Source organism: Bos indicus x Bos taurus, chromosome 21 (genome assembly GCF_003369695.1).
Source record: "Bos indicus x Bos taurus breed Angus x Brahman F1 hybrid chromosome 21, Bos_hybrid_MaternalHap_v2.0, whole genome shotgun sequence".
Classification (NCBI taxonomy): domain Eukaryota; kingdom Metazoa; phylum Chordata; class Mammalia; order Artiodactyla; family Bovidae; genus Bos; species Bos indicus x Bos taurus.
This window is the reverse complement of record NC_040096.1, coordinates 14,356,808-14,372,008: the sequence shown is the minus strand read 5'-3', so window position 1 is coordinate 14,372,008 and position 15,201 is coordinate 14,356,808. Positions and strand designations below refer to the sequence as shown.

General features: G+C 49.2%; 1 pseudogene; it reads left to right on the top strand.

The window, feature by feature from the left end:
- Positions 1–15,201, top strand: part of LOC113880086 — a 60,286-nt pseudogene that overhangs the window by 43,753 nt on the left and 1,332 nt on the right.

The window sequence follows — 15,201 nt, the reverse complement described above, 5'->3', positions numbered from 1 at the left end:
TGAGCCACCAGGGAAGGCCCAATATAATATATAGTGTGTGTATATTTATGTATATGTATAATACATACACTATAATTTATATTTTATAAATACAAATGTATATTTATATATATATATATATATACTATATATATTTCTATTCTAATTCTCGTGCTGCAATTCATGGGGTTGCAAGGAATCGGACACGACTGAGTGACTGAACTGAACACTATATATATTTATATTCTAATTCTCAGAGGCTTTGTTGCCAGATTTCCTCATAGCATTACTGGTGCTGAGAGTCCCGTCTCTCTCATGATTCAGGAGCTCTCAAGAACACTGGCATATTTTTAGGGACAATCTTCCTCGCACATGCAGGAAGGATCTTGGTGTGTTTTCCATATTACTTGATCTGACTCCCACTGTCTACCAAAGAACACTTCTAACTGGGCCAGATGATTCAGCAACCTGTAAGCCATTAGCCACCATGTATATAAGCGTTCTGAGAAGCAAGTCCTATCCCAACAAGACTTGCAGCTGAATCTCCTTTACCCTGGAGATTTTAACACCCAGTGCCTACAAGGAACCAGGCACAAACATGGAGAGAGAGGCCATACGTAGAAGCATATTTGTCACCCTGGAGTCCTGGCCTACATCCCAATGGTGTGCGCTCATCCGCTCCTTCTCAAGGGGGCAGCCGATGCCCAGCTCCAGACAAATGCTGGCCTGTGTTGCCAAATCTTCCACTGTCCCAAAATACTTTTCAAAAAATTTGGATTTTTTTTTCTTGAAATCACCTGATTCTTAAATGGTCACTCAATTTTTTTTAACAACCTACAGGTTAAAGAAAACAGCAGATTCAGCCTGTGAACATCCCATAAGGGCCTCTACTTTTTACTCAAGGTGCTAGTGGTAAAGAACTCACTTGCCAATGCAAGAGATGTAAAGAGACATGGGTTCAATCCCTGGGTCAGGAAGATCCTCTGCAGGAGGAAATGGCAACCCTCTCCAGTATTCTTGCCTGGAGAATCCCCTGGACAGAGGCCTGGTGGGCTATAGTCCATAGGGTCAAAGAAGAATCAGACACAACTAAAGCAACTTAGCACTTTTTTCTCAAAAAATCAGAGTTGATTTTTTTTTCTATTACACTATCTCATTAAAAGGTGAAAAGCAAATTAGTAGTGAAGTTCACCTAGTGTCTTGTCTTTGGACTTCCATACCACATTAGCCATATCCTCTAAGAAGCAGAGCCTGAGACAAGGACTAAGATGTTTACGCTTCATTCAGGGGATGCTGTCCCTGGGCTTTAAGGTGGGGCAAAGGGAAGGAGTGGAGGGAGGGGGAAAGCACCGCAGAGTGTTGCTGCAGAGAGACACACAGGTCGCCAGGCAGGTGGGGTCACTCGGCACATGGAGATGAAGACGGGCTGCGGGAGAAACTGGCTCTTGAGAGCAGGCTGTGGGAGAAAGGAAGCAGGGGGTTCACTCTGCCAACTCCCGGCAGAGAAAGAGGGGAGGCAGGTAAAACACAGGCTGAAGGTGCGAGACTTGGGCTGAGGGCAGGCGCCTCCTTACTCTGGGCCTTCGGTGCCTCACTCTCCTCGCCCTCATTCTGGTCCCGGCCAGCTCACTTCTGTCTCCCATCAGTGTTCCCCTCATGGGGTGACCCTCCCCTGCAGCCACAGATCTTGGATCTCATAACTACAGTGGTGCCTGCTGTTTATTCAAATCCAGAAACTCTGCGTGTGCGGCTACTTGGCCCAGTTGCCTAGCAGAGGAAATGGGGAGGTTCCAGCGTCCTCAGGGCAGGTGATTGGTTGGCTGCAGTGCTGGTTGTAGTATAACCCAGGAGGTCCCTTCAGAAGAAAAGGAGGCAACTGGGAGAACCTAAGAAGGTACAGATGTGGAAATTCACTGGCAGTCCAGTGGTTAGGACTCCACACTTCCACTGCAGGGGGCACAGGTTCAATCCCTGGTCAGGGAACTAAGATCCTGCAAGCTGCACGGCACAGCCAAAAATAGTAATAATAAGGTGATACAGATAAATCTAGATAGGACACGTGTGTGTGTTCAGTTGCTCCGTCGTGTCTGATCCTTTGCGACCCCGTGGACTACAGCTCTCCAGGCTCCTCTGTCCATGGGATTCTCCAGGCAAGAATACTGGAGTGGATTGCCATGTCCTCCTCCTGGGGATCTTCCCGACCTGGGGATTGAACCCACGTCTCCCATGTCTCCTGCATTGCAGGCAGACTCTTTACGACTGAACCAGCAGGGAAGCCCACAGAATACATGGACATAGTCAAGGAATGGTTGTATCAAGAACCATTAAGTTAGTTATCAGAAATGAGAGACAGGAGGTGATCCCCTGGTCGTCCAGTGGTTAGGCCTCAGTGCCTACACTGCCAAGGGCCCAGGCTTGATCCTTGGTTGGGGAACTAAGATTCCCCAACTGTGTGGCTCTGCCAGAAAAGAAAAAAAAAAACAAGAAGAGGGACATCACTGCAGATCCTGCAATTAGCAAAAGGATAATAAGGATAAAAAGGATAATAAGTAAGTGTTAGAACAACATTATGCCAATAAATACATCTTACGTGAAATAGACAAATTCCTTGGGGGGAAAAAATGATTAAGTTGGCACGGCCCAATGCTGTAGCACAAATCTGAAACTTCAATTATAAACCGAGGGAAAACGTCACTATTCACACATCTACACACTTACACTTCCCCATTTTCTCAAAATCATTCAAATCAGAACATCCACAAATGTAGCAAATAATTTAAAATCATATAGCAAAATTCTTTAAGTGAAGGTCTTAGACTTCAAGTGGAAGCTCACCGGCTAGGCTTAATATGAATACAAAAAGAAGGTTAATCGACCTACTCAAGGGAGTGGAGGGAGTGACGCAAAGCTGGAGAATAATCGAAGAATACTAGAAACCATACCCCACTGCTCCGGAAAGCTTAATTCAGAAAAATGCTGTGACAACAGCTGGTTGCCAGATTCCCATCAGAGATGGCAAGCAGGAATGCCAACGGGGCCGGAGAGCGGCTGGGGGTCAGGGAGTGGGGTGGTCAGACGCTGACACGCTCCTTGCAACACCAAGGCTCCATCTGGTTTTGCAACTACAAGTGCGGTCAGGGACTCCAGATTTTCCAGATTGTTATTTTAAATCCCTCAGTGTTTAAATGTTGGCTCAGCTTGGAAGGAAAAAAAACAAATACTGTGTGGGCCAAACACATCAGCAGAGCAGACATAGCTGCACTCCACCCGTCGTCTCTCCTTCATGTTCCACGTTCAGGGGGCGGCGTGTGCAGAGAGGGGGCTGGAGGGCGTGTGCTTGCTTGTCTGTCTGTTTGGACTTTTTCGTATTTTGAAAAGCTAAAGACTCAAGCTCTGGACACTGTTTTTCCTCCTTTGTCATGGCCCTTGGAGCACAGGGACTACATAGCAAAGGGAGACAGCCACACCCTGACTCAGCCTCGCTCCTTCTGCCTCCTGCCGCCTGGATCCAGCAGATAAGGAGCTAAATCCTTGGGTTTGAAGAGGCCAGGTGTCTCCTCTCCCCTTCAAGGCTGCCACCAGCTCACAGTCCCGCCTTCAGGTTTCGAAAGGCAGTGGTGACTTGTGTTTACCACTGTTTCCATACGGCCAAGGTGGGAGGGGGCGTGGCGAGGGCAGACACCCAGGCTTCGTTTTACCCTGACGAGATGTTATCCTGTGTCAGGAAACAAGATGAAAAGCAAATGTTCCTGAGCTTCCTGAAAAAGCTGACTACTTTGGGCCTCCGAGCCCAGGCCCTGGTGTGAGAGTTCAGCTGTCACGGCCACCAATTCTCGCTCCAGTGAGCCAAGCCGGGGTAGCTGCACCCGCTCCCGGAGACGCTTCAAACAGGCAGGGCGGGCTCCGTGGAGAATGCCTGGCACTAATGAGCCAGCACCTGCCAGGCATCCGGCCTCCCGGCAGGAATAAGACTTTCCAGCAGCACCAGGAAGCACAGTGGCTCCAAGGCAAGCACGAGATGAAAGGGCTCAGGAGGGCAGGGCTGGAGGACCAGCCTCTCCCAACCCGTCAGAGAGGAGGCTGGATGGTCAGACACTCAAGGACTAAGAGCACTGGAAGGGCCCATCAGAACGCAGACAGACGCTGAGAAAGTGTCCTCAAAGCCGCTCTCCCAAGGCACTTTGATGGGCCCAGCCGAGTTCCCCACAGGACCAGCCCCAAGCCCCGCAGAGCAGCTCCGAGCAGTTCAGGCTCCAACTGTCCGTGTCCTTTGGTCGTCTCTATCAAGGCCACTGAAGCCACGATTTTCAGCAATAATCATCAGTGAGCTCGCAGCAACAGCCTCCCTTTTCACACCAGCTCACACAGAAAACAGAGGGTTTCCGAGGCGTCCTGCTGCTCCTTGTCTTCCTGGGCTGTCTTCAACTCTCCCAGATTCACGCAGGAGAGGCTGGACCCACCTAGGACTTGAATAATTCCACCCAAGCTGTGTATGCTTAGTCGCTTCAGTCGTGTCCAACTCTCTGCAACCCCGTGGACTGTAGCTCGCCAGGCTCCTCTGTCCATGGGTTTCTCCAGACAAGAATACTGGAGTGGGTTGTCATTTCCCCCTCCAGGGGATCTTATTCCACCCAGGCTGTACCTGGGGGAAACAGGAGAGCATGGCTTGACGGGACAGGCTGGCAGGGGGCCAAGGGGGTTCTTCGGGGAAATTCAGGACTCTGCAGAGACTCAAGGTATTCAGAAACAGCCCCCCCACACACACATAACCCCTGCCCAGCCACCTGGAGGCCAACATCCCCTGAGTGAGGAACCTTTGTTCCCGAATAGTCTTCTCTGGAAAAATGAGAGCACATTCAGAGAACAAGCCACCTTAACACTCTAGGAAAGAAAGAACTGAAAGGGGTACAAGCAGAGAAGTAGTCCCACTTGTTTAAAGGTCTTCCCAAATCCTGGAGGAAGTTTTGCCAGAATCAAACAGTTGAGTATTTATAACAGGAAAAGTATCAAAGTACTTTGATCAAAAGTATCAAAGTCCAGGCAAATTACAGCACCTCACATTTAGAATGCAGGCACTGTTTTAAGCATTAGATATATGAACTTTTTGTACCCTCACAGCAATCCTATGTGGTAGGTACTTACACAGCTCTCAATCAACTAATGCAGAAACTAAAGCACAGAGAGTTTAAGTAACTTGCCACGGTCACACAGCTAATAAGCACCGGAGCTGGTATCTGAACCTGGCTAGTCTGAGCCACTATGCATGACTGCCTCCTGCAATTTGATGCTATAAATGACTGATGACAAAAACATAAACAGCATGTTCTCAACAAAACTATAATCCGAAAAACTGCACGCACCCCTGTGTTGACTAGCAGCAAGCACTGTTTGCAATAGACACGATATGGAAACAATCTAAATGTCCACGGACAGATAAATGGATAAAGATGTGGTGCGTGGAATATTACTCGGCCATTAAAAAGAATGAAATAAAGCCACGGGCAGCAATATAGAGGGACCTAGAGACTCTCATACTAAGCAAAGGAAGTTAGAAAGAGAAAGAAAGACATCACATGCCATCACTTACACGTGGAATCTAAAATAGGACACAAATGAACATATCCATTAAGCAGAAACAGACTCACAGAGAGAGCAGAGCTATGGTTGCCAAGGGCGGGGGAGAGCAGGACTGGGGTTAGTGAGGTTAGTGGATGCAAACTATTGCATATAGAATGGGTGAAAGACAAGATCCTATTGTGTGGCACAGGGAACTATATCCGGTATCCTGGGATAAATCAGAGTGGAAGAGAATGTAATATAAATAATATAAAAATATTAAAAAAAAGAATATATATGTGCATAATTGAGTCACTCTGCTATACAGCAGAAATTAATATAACATTGTAAATCAACTACGTTTCAATAAAACTTTTTTATAAAAGAACACTGATCAAACTTTGAATCTATAGTGAGGTCAAACCATAAAATAAAGAATATCAATCTGGATTTGCATCCCTTGAAGATGGGGGTGGGGGGAAGCAGATGTTCTAATTAGCAAAGTGCTTTCACTGGGTTATTCATTCCCTCAAAACATTTTTGTTTGGCATCCACCAAATGTGGATCCCTAGAGGTAGAGTGGTGAGCAAGTGATACCCAGGCTGTGCCCTCATGGGGCTTCTCCTGGAGCAGAAGGGACAGACCAAGTCAACCGCTCCTAAAATTAAACATAAGGGCGGCTGCTGCTGCTAAGTCGCTTCAGTAGTGTCCGGCTCTGTGCGACCCCATAGACGGCAGCCCACCAGGCTCCCCTGTCCCTGGGATTCTCCAGGCAAGAACACTGGAGTGGGTTGCCATTTCCTTCTCCAATGCAGGAAAGTGAAAAGTGAAAGTGAAGTCTCTCAGACGTGTCTGACTCTTTACGACCCCACAGACGGCAGCCTACCAGGCTCCTCCGTCCATGGGATTTTCCAGGCAAGAGTACTGGAGTGGGGTGCCATTGCTTCTCTGGGCAATGAGTGCTAAAAAAAAAAAATGAATATAAAGGTCATCACTTTCTGAAATAAATAGTATTTTCCTGATTTTACAGATAAGGAGACTGGGCTTTCAGAGTGAAATACAATAAAACCAAAGAACACACTAAATGTTTACATTTTATTTTTAGTAGGTCCTCAATGTATCCATATGATGTGACATTCAAAAGACATCAAAGGGTGTACAGAGAAAGTTTCCTTTCCACCGGACTCCAGCTTCCTAGAGGCAATCTGTGCTGGGTCTCCAAGCAATTGAATACACACATAATTTTTTCTTTACACAAATTAGAGCACTGTTCTGCCCCTTGGGGTTTTCCTCCAACAAATAAATAGACCATACACCTCTTCATTTTCTTTTCTTTATTTTTTTGGCTGCACTGGGTCTTTGTTGCAGTGTGTGGGCTTTCTCTGGTTGCCCCAAGACATGTGGGATTTTAGTTTACTGACAGGGAGCAAACCTGCGTCCCTGGCATTGGAAGGCAGACTCTTAACCACCAGAACACCAAGGAAGGCCCCACTTCTTTACTTTCTTGTGGCCACAAGGCATTTCATGACCTGCTTTAGCCAGTTCCCTATGGACGGTCACTGAGGCAATTTCCAATCTTTTTAGCCCAGACAGTACTGCAGGTTCCACTAAATATACAGACTGCTTCACACACATGGGAGTATATCTACATGACAACCTCCCAGAAGGGGAATTTCTAGGTGCACAGCCATGTGCATTTGTAATTTTGACAGTAACCATACTGTCCACCAACGATATGTCCCCAATGTACACTCATCCAGCAGCGGGTGGGAGTGCCTGATCACCAAACCCCAACCCAGGGAGAACACAGTGCTTGAGAATCAGGGGACCGGGAACCCACTCCATCCCTGGATAACTGTGGGCCTTTAGCCTCTCAACTTCCAGTTCCCGAGAACCTCACAGAAAAAGTGGGCTCAGGAAGGACCCCTGCCCTGTGTTCCTGAGGTGTCCAAGCCACAGCCCAGTGGAGCCAAGGAGGGAAGCCCTGGTGCTCCCCAGGAGAGCAGCTCACTAGAGATGGCCTCAAGGTCAAGGCCAAGAGAGCCAACTGCACTGGGCCAGCAGCAGACAGGACACATTGAAGCTGACACCAGCAAAAGAGCTCCAGCTCTGCAACCAGAATGGCCACCGCCCAGGCTGCATGACCTCGGCAAGCTGCTTCCTCTCTGCTTTCCTCCCCCGTAAACAGGAGGCAGGCGAGCGTGTGAAGCACTGCCCACACAGCAGCTCAGGGGCCCAGCACCCACATTCCTGAACACACCAGCACCTCCCTCCTGTGACCAGCTGTGGCTCTCTGCCCTTGAAGGAGGCACAGCCCTCAACCAGTGCAGGAGAGGAGCTGCGATGGAGCATCCAGCTTCGCTGTCCTCCCCTGCCTGGGGCCAGGACGCAGGGAGGCTACGTACAGTGTGCTTGGCACCACCTCCCAGAAACCCTCGGGGGGCTGCACCCAGGTGCCCACAGCGATAATGGGCTCAACAACCTGCTCTCTTGACTCGCTTCCCTGTCTCACCTCTGACTCCCCACCAACACCTCCTGAAAGTGGAAGTGTTAGTCATTCAGTCACGTCCAACTCTTTGCAACCCCGTGGACTGTAGCCCACCAGGCTCCTCTTTCCATGGAATTGTCCAGGCAAAAATAATGGAGTGGGTTGCCATTCCCTCCCCTAGGAGATCTTCCGGACCCAGGGATCAAACCCACACCTCCTGCAGATTCTTTACCATCTGAGCCATTGGGAAAGCCCAACACCTCCTGGGACTGCCCTTCCCCCACTCAAAATCAAACACTCGAACTCAGGCTCTGCTTCTGAGGGAGTCCAAGCTAAGAGCACCGTCACCCCTTAGCAGAGGAGGAACGACAGATGAGGAGGGAGCAGTGGTGGGACATAGAGGAAAGTTTGCAGGACAAATGTAAATGCCAAGGTCGGAAGTAAGAAAGCAGTGAGAGGAGAATATAATGATGACGAGACACTGTAACGTCCTCACGCCGTCCACAGCCAGTGCGCCGGGACCGCCACTGCCACTGCATCTCTTTGCTGAGGCTCTCTCCAAGCTGTAACAGTCAGCGGGCATGCAGGTCATCAATACTCCAGTTCTCAACCAACCACTGACAAGGTGGAGTATAAACACCCCAGCTCCCTGGCCCCTTGGATGGGGTAACCCTCTATTGCAGCCCGAATTCCAATACCCAGCTGCCGACAGTGGGAGGTGGCTTCATAACAGCCCTCGCTGGCTGCCTGCCCTCCCTTGTCTCATTTCCCCCAACTCCTGACAGTATGCTCCAGGTTTTGCTACCAGGGGATCCCAGACTAAAGCACTGGGCATCCGCTGTGTGCCAGGCACAGGCTGTGCTGGGCACAGTCGCTCAGTCGTGCCCGACTCTCTGTGAACCCATAGACTGTAGCCCACCAAGTTCCTCTATTCACGGGGATTCTCCAGGCAAGAATATTGGAGTGGGTTGCCATGCCCTCCTCCAGGGGATCTTTCCAACCCAAAGATCGAACCCAGGTCTCCGCATTGCAGGCGGATTTCTTTACCGTCTGAGCCACCGGGGAAGCCCAGGCACAGGCTAGCAGCTTTTTATGTATTGTGCAGATCTGATACAGTTTCTGTCAAGAAAACAAAGAACACAACACTGTCCGTACACAAAACGAAAGGCCAGGCCTTTGTTTCAAAACAAATGTCCAAGATGACAACAGGGAGAGTGATCCAGTTCGAAGCCAAGCCAGCTGTGAACAAAATGTGGCCAAGCAGATCTTTTTTGGGTCATGAAAGCTCTGGCAGAAGAAAAACAAGGCCAGCAGAGAAAGCCAGGTTTCCAAACCATAACATATATATACCCATTGTCTGGGGGTTATGTCCTTACTGAGAATGCATTCCTTGGGGAAATCGTTTTGCCAAAGTAATTGGGGTTTAATCAGCCCAGCTTTTGCAAATCTGCCCCTTGCTCCAGGGTTAGCCTGAATTCACCACAACAGGTTAGAGGAAGGGGTGGGGGGAATTTTCTGTACTTCTTCCAGGAAACACAGAGTGAACTCTAGTTAAGTTTGAGAGCTGGATCATTAACATCTTATTAATGACTCTAAATTCTCTGTAAGCGCAGAGAAGGCACAAAAATTCACTGCCTAAGCCACAAGCTCTAATTGCTGCTGTGCTTCTAAGCAGGCAGGGAGGGGGGCGGGCAGAAACAGGCCATGCTTTGTGGCTTCTCTCGAACAAAAGCCCCATTTTTTAATGAGGTTTCTTCATTTAGGGCAGGAGAAAACTTCTGGGTTATTATTAGGCCACAAATGAAGGCTTTTGTTTCATTTAACTGCCCCACTTAACAAAGGAAACTTTGCTTTGGTAATTAAAGAATTATTTTTAAGTGTTGAGGCTTCTGCATAACCTTGAATGAAGCCTCAAATGTGATGAGGCTTGGTGCCCCATCTGTAAATTTAACCAACTGGGGCGAACGATCCCAAAGACTTGGTCCAGCTCTAACCATCTCTGGTTTTGTTCATCTCACCGCCTTCCCCTCATAGGATGTGTGTGCTCAGTTATGTCCGACTCTTTGCAGCCCCATGGACTGTAGCCTACCAAGGCCTCCTCTGTTTGCAGAATTTTCCAGATAAGAATACTGGAGCGGGTTGCCATTCCCTTCTCCAGGGGATCTTCCGGATGCAGAGATCCAACCTGCATCTTCTGCACTGGCAGGAGGATTCTTTACCACTGGTGCCACCTGGGAAGTGTGACCCTTCAAAATGCACATGTTAATGCTACCTGTTCTTTCTAACCTTAGGGTCTCTGGATACTGTTGGAGATCACACCATCTCTGGTCATCCCCGTTGTAGCTTCCTCAGAGGATCCCATCTATGGACTAACATCTCCCCTCTGCCACCCATGGAAAAGAAAACAAAAGATAATAATGGCCTTTGTCAGTTTCATATGTTGAGTCATCAGGTATCATCTGAGGTCTTCTCCTGGCTGAGTGAACAACACAAATCATCGCCCCAGGAGGAAGTTCATGGCTCCTGGAGAAGGGCAGCCCCATTGTGAAAGCTTTAAAACCCATACTCATAAAATGTGGTGAGGAAATTCATCTTTGAGGTTTACGGCCAACGAAATCTGCGATATCTCTTTTATGGATGCTTTTAATGTTCTCTGCAGAGCAATGAGCCACTGACCCGGGGAAAGTGTGGTTGAGCTGCTTCCTGAGTGAAAACAAGAGGTAGTCATCGTGTGTCCTCCGTCAGTGACCCTGCCCAGGCTGGTAAACCAAACCCCAGGCTCCAAGGGGTAGCTTATCCTAGAGTCTTCTCAAGATGCCGGTTGTTTGTCATCATTCAGTCGCGAAGTCATGCCCAACTCTTTGAGACCCCATAGACTGTACCAGAGTCCAGGCTCCTCTGTCCATGGGATTTGCCAGGCAAGAATGCTGGAGTAGGTTGCCATTTCCTTCTCCAGGGATCTTCCTAACCCAGGGATTGAACCCATGTCTCCTGCATTGGCAAGTGGATTCTTTAACACTGAGCCACTGGGGAAGCCCCTGTGGCTACACACTAAAATGAGGCGGGTTCAGTTCCTCCATTCAGGGCTTGGGGGCTTGCCCTTGGGCATTTGTCAGGGAAGGGGTGTGAGTAACCCCGGAATGACCACCTACCCTCATGGAGTCTCTGTCTGCGGTTGCCATGGAGATAACTAGGATGCTCTTTGGGAGCTCTTATGACATTTGTTCTCCTTGCTATTAGCTCTTGACTCTGAACCTGCCCACCATTCCCAACACATACCTAAGCTCCCCCAGGAGCCTGGGTCAGCCCCTGGGGAGCCATGTGAGGCCCCGTGTGCCCTGAGCCAGCCCTTCCCTTGGCCTCTCTGCTCCTGTGCATCAGCCTGGCCCTCCTGTTTCTGCTGCTCCCTAATTGCCCTGGGCAGACACTATCTCTGCCTGTAAGGATTGTTCCTGCACAGTGAACAGAAACCTCCTGGCCAAGCTCCAAAAACCAACCATCCTGAATTTATCACCAGCTCCTCAGAAGAAAAAGGCCCCGTGTCCCGCCCCAGCCACTCTCCTCCCAAGCTTCCTGAGTTCAGGTGACCTTGCCGCATTCCGTTTCAAAACACTTCTCGCTCTGGCTGAATTGCAAAGGGCGGACACATTTAATGAAGTTCGAGCTGACCCATTTTTCCTCCGAGCATCCCTTCACGTTTCTAGTCATGGCAACGCTTTGTCTCCTCGTGAAGGCTGCCAGCTCATAGTCCTGGAGTCAGCAGACCCTTCCTGCCCCAGGGAGGAGTCTTCGCAGGGGAAGCTGAGCTGAGCAGATGGAAGTTCCAGGTGTCATCCCCACATGCTAGTCAGTCTGCATCCAGCTGAGCCTTCAGGGCGGGAGCCCGGGCACGCAAGTCATCATCTGGAAGAATGACTCTAGTCCAAGAGTTCCGAAGGGCTCCCAGGATCCCAGGGAGATGCTGGTGACACTGAACTCTTCCACCTGAGACTCGGGAATAGGCTCAGTGACCTCCAGTGACAGTCTTAGACTCCGGTATCAAGAAAGACCCTCGAAACCAATTAGTGCAGGGCTCAGAGGGGGCTCCTCTCTGCTAAAGATGCCTCACACAAGGACAAGATTTGAGGGAAAGCAAATATCGAGGAAGGTCTTCTCTGGTGTCTCAGTGGTAAAGAATCCACTTGCAATGCAGCAACCACAGGAGATGCGGGTTGGATCCCTGGTTGGGAAGATCCCCTGGAGGAAGAAATGCAACCCACTCCAGTATTCTTGCCTGGAGAATCCTATGGGTAGAGGACCCTGGTGGGCTACAGTCCATGGGGTCCCAAAGAGTCAGACACAACTGAGTGACTGAGCACGCACACCGATACAGATGAAAGGAACTGGAAGGCTGTCTATGGCTAGATCAACTTAAGCGCCTTCCTGGTTAACTGAGTCATGCACTGGGCTTGTGCATTCATGGCTACCTCCTCTGAACGTTTACTGTGTGCCTGAACCATGTTGAAAGCTCCTTGTGCCTTACCTTGTGTCTTCCTCCAACCAACCTGTGTGCAAGGAATTATAATGAACCCTCTCTGTCAGGTGGAGATACTGAGGCTCAGAGCAGCTGGGACTCACTGACATCACAGAGCTGGGGCCCTGGGAATCTCCAGGGCTCACACACTGGACCCCACGGTTTTCACCACTGCACAAGTTCATGACTGAACAAAGGCTGTGACTTCAAATAAGTAAATAAAAACCAATTTCTCTGGGAAACACAAATCAAAACCACAATGAGAGACCACTTCATGCCAATTAGGATGGCTATTATAGAAAAGAAGGGCGGGAGCTTCCTTGGTGATCTAGTGATTAGGAATCCGCCTGCCAACGCAGGGGACATGGGTTCAATCCCCAGTCCAGGAAGATCCCAGGTGTCACAGAGCAACTTAGCCAGTACACCGCAACCACTGAGCCCACACTCTGTGGCAAGAGAAGCAACCGCAATGAGAAGCCACACACAGCAATGAAGATGAGCTCCCACTGGCCGCAACTGTAGAGAAAACTTGTGCACAGCAATGAAGACCCAAGAAAAAAAAAAGGTGAGGGTGAGGGGGATTTCCCTGGTTCCCTGGCAGTCCATCGGTTAAGACTTCACTGTCAGAGAGCAGCGGCCGTGGGTTCAATCCCTGGTCAAGGAGCTAAGATCCTAAATCCCAGCCAAAGAAAACCAGAACATAAACAACAGAAGCGACATTGTAACAAATTCAATAAAGTTCTAGTTGAACTTCAACTAGATTAGTCTTTAAGGAGAAAAAAACAACAGAGACTAACAAGTGTGGTGAGGAGGTAGAGAATTTGGAACCTTTCTACATTGCTGTAAGAATGTTAAACAGTATAACCACTGTAGAAAACAGCATGGCTATTTCCCAAAAAATTAATCATAGCATTTTCATTTGGTCCAGCAATTCCACTTCTGTGTATACCCTCAAAAGAAGGGAAAGAAAGCACTCAAAGAGATATTTGTATACACATGTGCATAGCAGCATTATACACAGTGGCCAAAAGCTAGAAAAAACCCAAGTGTCCACTGATGGATAAATGGATAAACAAACTGTGGTACACATATTAATACAATGGAATGTTATTCAGCCTTAAAAGGGAGGGAAATTCTGACACCTGCTACAATATGGATGAACCTTGAAGACATTATCCTCAGTGAAATAAGCCAGATACTCAAAGGATAAAGGCTGAATGATTCCACTTACACGAGGTCCCTAGAGTCATCAGATTCATCCAGACAGAAAGCAGAATGGTGGATGCCAGGGGCAGGGGAAGAGGGGAGTGGGGAGCTGCTGATGGATGGGTGCAGAGCTTCAGTTTTACACGATGAAAAGAGATCTGGAGATGGTGATGGTGGCTTCAGCATACTGTGAATGTGCTTAATGCCACCGAATGACATACTTTAAGATGGTAAACTTTCATGTTCTATGTTTTACCATAATGAAAAAGGTTTTTTGAAAAAGATGCAAATGTTGTTTTGCCATGTATATTTTACCACAATTTCTAAAAAAAACCGAAGCTCTCCATACTTTAAAAATGTGGGCCTGGGACTTCCCTGGTGGTACAGTGGTTAAGAATCCACCTTACAATGTGGGAGGCGTGGGTTCAATCCCTAGTCCAGGAACTAAGATCCCACATGCTTCAGGGCAGCTGCGCCCAGGCACCGCAACCACTGAGACTGCTGTTGTTGCTCAGTCACTTAGTCATGTCTGACTCTTTGCGGCAACATGGACCACAGCACGCCAGGCTCCTCTGTCCTTCACCACCTCCTGGAGCATGCTCAGACTCACGTCCACTGTGTCTGTGATGCCATCCAACCATCTCCTCCTCTGAGCCCGCTGCCACAACAAAGGATCCCACGTGACGTGCGCTGCAACGAAGACCCAACGCAGCCTAATTAATCAACTAATTAAAAGTGGGCCCACGAGGAGATGTGACCTCTGCTACCCCGCGAGTGGCTGGCCCTGTTCCCCTCCCCCGCCTGCGTCTGTGGCCACCAGGAGGCAGAGACTTGCTGGACATCCCCCATGACAGGCGCTGCCCACTCAGAACAGCCTGTAAAGCCGCTTCTCTGCTCTTCACAGCCTTCTTCTCCCTCTTTCTCCATCTTCTGCTCACGGCCGACTTGCCTCTTTCACAGGTTTTGAGGGTGAGAATGGGCACCAGGGCTGAAAAGTTTGTGCAAAGCTGTGGAAAGGCTTCCTGAAGGGAGCCAAGGTGGCGAGCGTGGGCAAAGAGGGTGCTAGCTCCCCCTGCCTCATGACACCCCGAGATGCCATCTCTCAGAAATACCCCCCACCCCCAGGCCACCCCTTTCCACTCAAGTCTTTCCAGTCCCTGAACGCAAATCCCTTTCCACTTCAGCTCTCTGGCACCATCTTGTGTTAGCTTTTAAACAGCTGCTGGGCTGCGCTTAGTCTCTCAGTCGTGTCCAACCCTTTGCAATCCCATGGACTGGAGCCCACCAGGCTCCGCTGTCCATGGGGATTCTTCAGGCAAGAATACTGAAGTGGGCTGCCATGCCTTCCTCCAGGAGATCTTCCCAACCCAGGATCGAGCACAGGTCTCCCGCATTGCAGGTGGATTCTTTACCATCTGAGCCACCAGAGAAGTCCAAGAATACTGCAGTGGGTAGCCTA